Source organism: Gopherus flavomarginatus, unplaced genomic scaffold (genome assembly GCF_025201925.1).
Source record: "Gopherus flavomarginatus isolate rGopFla2 unplaced genomic scaffold, rGopFla2.mat.asm mat_scaffold_542_arrow_ctg1, whole genome shotgun sequence".
In the NCBI taxonomy this organism is placed as follows: Eukaryota; Metazoa; Chordata; order Testudines; family Testudinidae; genus Gopherus; species Gopherus flavomarginatus.
In genome coordinates, this window is record NW_026115112.1 from 71,670 (window position 1) to 78,158 (window position 6,489).

The 6,489-nt window shown below is 46.0% G+C and overlaps 1 pseudogene; it reads left to right on the forward strand.

The window, feature by feature from the left end:
- LOC127042542 (olfactory receptor 10A4-like) lies at positions 1-936 on the forward strand (annotated as a pseudogene).
- The last annotated feature ends 5,553 nt before the right edge of the window (positions 937-6,489 follow it).

Sequence of the window (6,489 nt, forward strand, 5' to 3'; positions counted from 1 at the left end):
ATGGCTAGCAGGAACCACACAGTTGTGACACAGTTCTTCTTTGTGGGTTTCTCCAACATCCTGGAACTCCGAGTTTCACTTTTTTTTCTGCTGCTGCTGTTGTACCTCATCACCGTGGTGGGCAACATCCTCATCATCACAATCACGGTGGTGGACCCTGCCCTTCAATCCCCCATGTATTTCTCCCTTCGGAACCTGTCCTTTCTGGAAATCGGTTATACCTCGGCCACTATCCCCAAGATGCTGGTGAACTTCCCCTCTGAGGAAAAGAGTATTTCCTTCCTGGGCTATGCCACACAGATGTATTTCTTCTCCTTCTTGGGTATCACAGAGTGTTGCCTGCTGGTTGCCATGGCATATGACCGTTACATGACCATATGTCACCCCCTGCACTAGACAGCCATGATGAGCAGAGGTGTGTGTCTCCAGCTCTCAGCTGTGCCCTGGCTCATCTAGGCGCTGGTGGGAGTCTAGCAGACAACTTTCATGTTCACTCTGCCCTACTGTGAGCCTAATAGGATCAACCACTTCTTCTGTGACCTGCCCCCGCTGCTGAAGTTGGCCTGCACAGATACTTACAGGAATGAAATAATTTTTTTCACCACCACTGTCACCTTTGTCACAGTCCCCTTCTTGCTCATCCTTGTATCCTACATCCGTATCTTCCACTCTATCCTCAGTATTCCATCAGCCGTGAGCAGAAGCAAAACTTTCTCCACCTGCTCCTCCCACCTCATTGTGGTGACTTTGTTTTTTGGGTCCAGCATCGTGATGTATCTGAAACTCAAATCCCACTACTCATTTAACACTGACAAACTGCTTTCCCTGTTCTACTCAGTGGTGTCTCCAATGCTGAACCCTTTGATCTACAGCCTGAAGAATAAGGAGATAAAGGAAGCCCTGAGAAGGGTGATGGCCAGAAAAATATTTATTTGAAAACTTGCAGGGGGAGGAATTTATTATTTTAATTTTCTTGTGATGGATTTGGAGTTGCCTGTTGTAGCCCAATCTATGACTTGTATTGATTACTTAAGAATTCCCTGTTATCACTCTGAGGTATTGATGGTTCTTGTCCCAAGATTAGGCCCAGTATTATTAAAATTACTGTTCAGTTGGGAACCCTGATGTGCATGGTTGCAACACTCACACTTTAGGAACCCTTCTGTCTTTGTAATAGTTTATTACTACATTCAGCAAAGTCACAAACACTCTAACCCAGCAAGGTAGACCGAGATAATACAGACCATACGTCTGAACATCCACATACTCCCACCATCCCTTGCAGAACAATCGGAAATGTTAGCCATTATCTTCTGCATCACCATCACCTTCCTCATCATCACCAGTGGCCATCATCCTAGCATCTCCCAAGGGCTACCTTTCTCTCTCTTCCCCTGCACACAGGCTGGGATACAACTTTAATAATATGTTACGTCAGGGGTAGTCAATAGATGGACTGTGGGCCAAATCCAGACTGCCAGATGTTCTTGAATGGACCGCAAAATCTTTTTAATTACTTGTTGTAGTTATTGTTACTGTGGTGTGAAAAATGTTTCTCTGGAGTCTGGACCTTGACTAAGAAATTTGGACCTTGACAAAAAATAATGAACAACCCATCTTACAGGATACAGGCCTGTAGGTTCCTTGCATTACTGCTGAATAAAATAAATGCTAAAGCGAGCTCTATGGGCCACCCTGTAGCAGTCTGTGACAACTGTATGATGTTTGTCTGACTATTGTGAAGATGTTTTTGTTTGCAGATATTGGGTTAATTCAACAGCTGAGTATTCAGGAAATGACCCATAGCTGGACAATAGCTCAGAGAAGAGCTCCTCCACAAACACCAAGGACAATTAAGTGTGACATGCTACCTCTGCCCACACATGGTGGGTCTGATAGCCCAGCTTTCCCAGGCCTGCATCCCTCCTGACTAGAGGAAAGCCTGATTCACTGAGATGGTTTAGAGGATGCAATTGTCTCCTGACCTCCAGAGACTGGTGGGTTCTTCGAGGAAGCATAGCCTGCCTTGTTCTTTGCTGTGCTATGTTCCTACTGTTAAGATTAAACAACACTATTTTAAGAAGGCTGATTTGCGTCACCATTATCACTGCAGGTCTCTGGTCCCCAAGTGGACATGTATTGGGTTCAGTCAGACCTGCTGAGTAATGCTGCATGATTTTAAATTTGATTTAGAAAGTGCTCAGCAGACCGTGGCTTGCCAGACCTCACACACTGATTGTCAAATTTCTCAGATTTACTGAGAAAGAAAAATAAATAATGCAGCCAGCTCTTGGGACCGGGGGGAGAAGGGAGGGCTGTTTCATTGCAGTGTAGACTTCTGGGCTTCAGCTGGAGACCAAGCTCTGGGACCCTCCAATCTTGCAGAGTCCTAGATCCTGCGTTCCAGCCTGAACCTGGATTTCTACACTACAATGAAACAGCCCCAGAAACCCGAGTCAGCTAGCACGGGCCAGCCGCGGGTGTCTAATTGCAGTATAGACATACCCAAAGATGCAGGGCTCACAGTAAAAGTGTCAAACTGCAAGATAGGAGTGGCCAATGTCCCTTATGTAGGCCATTGGCAAGAGGGGGCCAGATTTGCCAAAATCCCTTAAAAGTGGACTCCGTTGTTAACTGGCCTGTACCCTGAACCTAAAAGCAAATTCACTCTTTTAGAGGATTGCTGAATTATTACCAAAGACTCATGGAAGGTTTCAGCAACATTGCAACTGCGATGACAGACCTCTGCAAAGAGACACAGCCTGCCAGGAGGGCTTTGCTCAAATGAAAAGAATTCTGTCAGCAACATTAGCACTAGCCAGTCCAAATTTGGATAAAATGTTTGAGCTCTGCACAGATGCATCAAGTACAGGGCTGGGAGCCACACTGATGCAAGCGGGCAAGGGCAATAAGGAGCATCCTATTGCTTTTTGTAAGTAAAAAACTGACCCATCACTGGACACAATTACTCAGTCATCAAAAGGAAATATGCAGTTGTGGGGCAACTAAAGTTATACCCACTGCACAGGAAGTTTAGAGTCCTAACAGACCATTCTCCACTGCAGGGCTTCCCAGAACATAAGTTACCAGCTCCAGACTGCAACGCTGGAGTATAGACATTCATGAGTATGGTATGGGAAAGGCAAGAAAAATGTGTGACAGAAGCACTGTCCAGGCAAGAGGGTTCTGAGCCAACACATGTGGATTAGTCAATGGCTAACCTTACTGCCTCAACAAGAGTGGGAGAGGTGTGACCCAGGAATCCCGCGGTGCCAAGCGGCAGATGGCATAGAGGTTCCCTAGGGTTTTATGGGAAGCCCCAGGATTGGATATCTACATAATTCTTCATGGAATAGTGGCATGTGAGATCTCTACCAAGAGCCAGCAACTCATTAGGCATTCTAATCTGTGTGAAATGTGGGTGTGGATAATATTGAAGGATTTTTGTGTCCATACTCAAAATGATGTCCTTAAAGGTCTTGGCATGAAGGCAGGTCATGTGGATCGGAGGTGTTCCTTCCAGGCAGCAGGTAACTGTGACCTTAAGAGCCCCTTAGTCAACAAAGGGCCCTTTAGACTGTAACTCACAGAAGGCCTGACACACTCACTACACCGAACACGCTGTTGTCGTCATGTGTATTTAAGGGGTGTCACGTTAGGTTTCATATGCGAAATGGTGACTCTTGTCCCAAAAATCCATTGTGTTCTGTGTGTACGGGTTGTGTATAGCAACTTATGTATATGTGCAGAAAATATGTTCTTAAAATGGGGTTTGGAGGTCGAGCATAATCCAAGTCTGCCCTGAACAAAGGAATATGGATATACCTGTCTGATCAGCTTAATTACAGGGAAAGGACAATGAAAGGACATTTACATATAAGGTAAACAAAGCAATCAAGCAAATAAGTGGCAGAGGAAGCAATGTAGTGAGCACACTGGGGTCTGAATCTGCACCCAAAGGAAATCTTTCTAGCTCATGAGACAGACAATGGACTTTGGAAAATACAAGTGGAAGCAAAAAGCCATTCTAGTTATCCCTCACTTAGAGGACAAAGGTAACAGCTCCCTCTGAATCTGTGAACATTGGATCCTGTCCTGGAGGGCTAAAGATGATGTTAACTTGATGTGAGTGAGAAAACGGCTTAGGCAAAATTGTAACTTGTTATGATTTAAGTTTTAGTCACTAGAAAGCATGGTTTGGTTTGGTTGTAACCAGACCTGTCTCTTTTTCTCCTGCTCCGTGTCATTTAAATTTCTGTTCTTTGTTAATAAACTTATCCTTAGTTTTATTATAAACCAATTCAGTGCTGTTGGGTCTAAACTTTTGGTGAACTTTGGGGAGCCAAAAAACACCCAGACTGGCTGTCTCTGCATAATCCTTCCTGAACCCTTTTGAACAAAGCTCTGACCTGCAAACTACTCATGACACCCCCTTTCTCAAGTAGCCATTAGCCTTTATCTCTATGCATTTACTTGTTAACTTGCTTTTCCTGTAAAATCTTGATTGATTATGCATGACCATTATCTTTTGTTAATCACTTTGTTTACTTCTGTGTATAAATATTGATGCTCACCCCTAATAAAGGGGCCACACTTAATCTAAAGCTTTTAGAGCTAAGGATAGTGTGAGCCCGTTGATCAACGCATTGGTGTCTGGTCTCTGACAGAATTGTGTGCCCCATACCAACTCCGCACGAACTCGGGTGCTGGAGAGGTGAGTGAGGACTTGCTTTATTTACCTAACAATTTGGGGTCTCGTCCGGGATTCCTTCTGGTGCGGTACCTCTGTCCAGTGGTCAGACCACTCATATATGAATTGGCAAGGCGCCACAGGAGATTTCTCCCAGCCAATTCAATATTGAGGGGTCGTGTATTGGACAGCAGGGTAAACGCCAGTTGGAGGGCTCCTGTCAGACACCATGGGTCAAGGGACTAGCGTGCCTCTTGAGAGTCCGTTGGGGATTGTAAATAAGTTATGGAACGAAGGGAAACTCCCAGTACAGACAGGAATGTCTAGGAAGAAGTTGTACACACTATGTGTAAGGAATTGGACTGGGAATACCGCGGTATTGGCCGACCCGGAGATGAGGTGGCCTTCGTATGGCTCTTTCGAACAGGCTGCCTTAAGAGGAGTAAAGAGCCAGATCGAAAAAGACCATCCGGGACAGTTACGTTACTAGTTTTGTTGGGACACAGCAGAAGAGCTGTGGAAATCTTTAAAAATTATGGCAGTCAGGTACTCTCCCGAGAGTGAACCCCCTCCAGGTTATTTCGATGAAGGGTGTAGACCACGGCGTGTTTTGACTCGTCAGCTGGTCCCCTCTGCACCTGCCCCTATTCCTCCGCAGGGGGACTCTCTCCATGTAGCAGAGGGGAATCTGCAGGATCCCAGATTGGAATTTCTGCAGAAGGATGAGGAGGAAATGAAGGGGCAAACCTCGGGAGGAGTAGTTACTAGGCTAATGTCCAAGCAGATACAGCAGGGTGCATGCCCCCCCCCTGAGGATAGCCCAGAGGATGTCCCCATCAAATCTCTTGCGAGTAATAAAAGTATAGTTAGAGAGATGCCTTTACAGGTGCACGATCAACCTTATATGGGCAATGATGGACGGTTACAACATGCTAATATTGTGGAATATAAAGGATGGCTAGAATGGGATTTGAAAGAGTGGGGACGGTTGTCAGGGTCTTTTGGGGAAAATCCCCGAAAGATCATAGAACTTCTAGAAAGATTGTTTTTAAGTTATAATCCTACTTATATGGATGTGGATCAGTTGTTAAGTAGAGTTTTGACCGGAGAGGAACGTAGTAGATTGTGGATGGCAGAAAGGACATGGGGAGATAGCAATGCAGTTAATCTTACTTGGATGGATAGGCGGGATCTGGCCGCTGGCTGGAATCCCCTAGACTGGACTCAGCCAAGGCTGACTCAGCTGCGAACAGATCGAGAGCGATTGTTAGAGAGACTCAAGGAAATGGCTCGCCGCTCGCCTAATCAGGCTAAGTTCATGCAGATTCGGCAGGAATCTGATGAGCTGCCCAGAAAGTTCTGGTCGAGGCTATTGGAGGGGGCCCGAATGTTCACTCAGATGGATCCTGAGAGAGAAGCAGACCACCCTACTCTTATTTCGTTTTTTGTGAATCAGTCGGTGCCCCCTGTAAGGGATTACTTCTTAAAGTTTCGCCCTGGTTGAGGAGGTGAGTCAGTCACTTCAGTGTTGGATGTAGCTGATTTTGCCTGGGAGAAAGAAAGGGAAAGTAGTAAAAAGAAAGAGAAAAAGGAAGAATATAAGCTGATGGCTTTAGCTTTTCACGGCGGTGTTCGAGGCAAAGGCCGTGGCCGTGGCAGGGGATTCCAGGGTGCTTGGGGAAGAGGGTCCTGGCGACCCCAGCCATCAGGAAATTGTTTTCAGTGCGGACAGCCCGGTCACTTTAAACGTGAATGCCCCTGGGGACGCCCAGAGGGTCTGGTTGCATCCGCAGATGCTT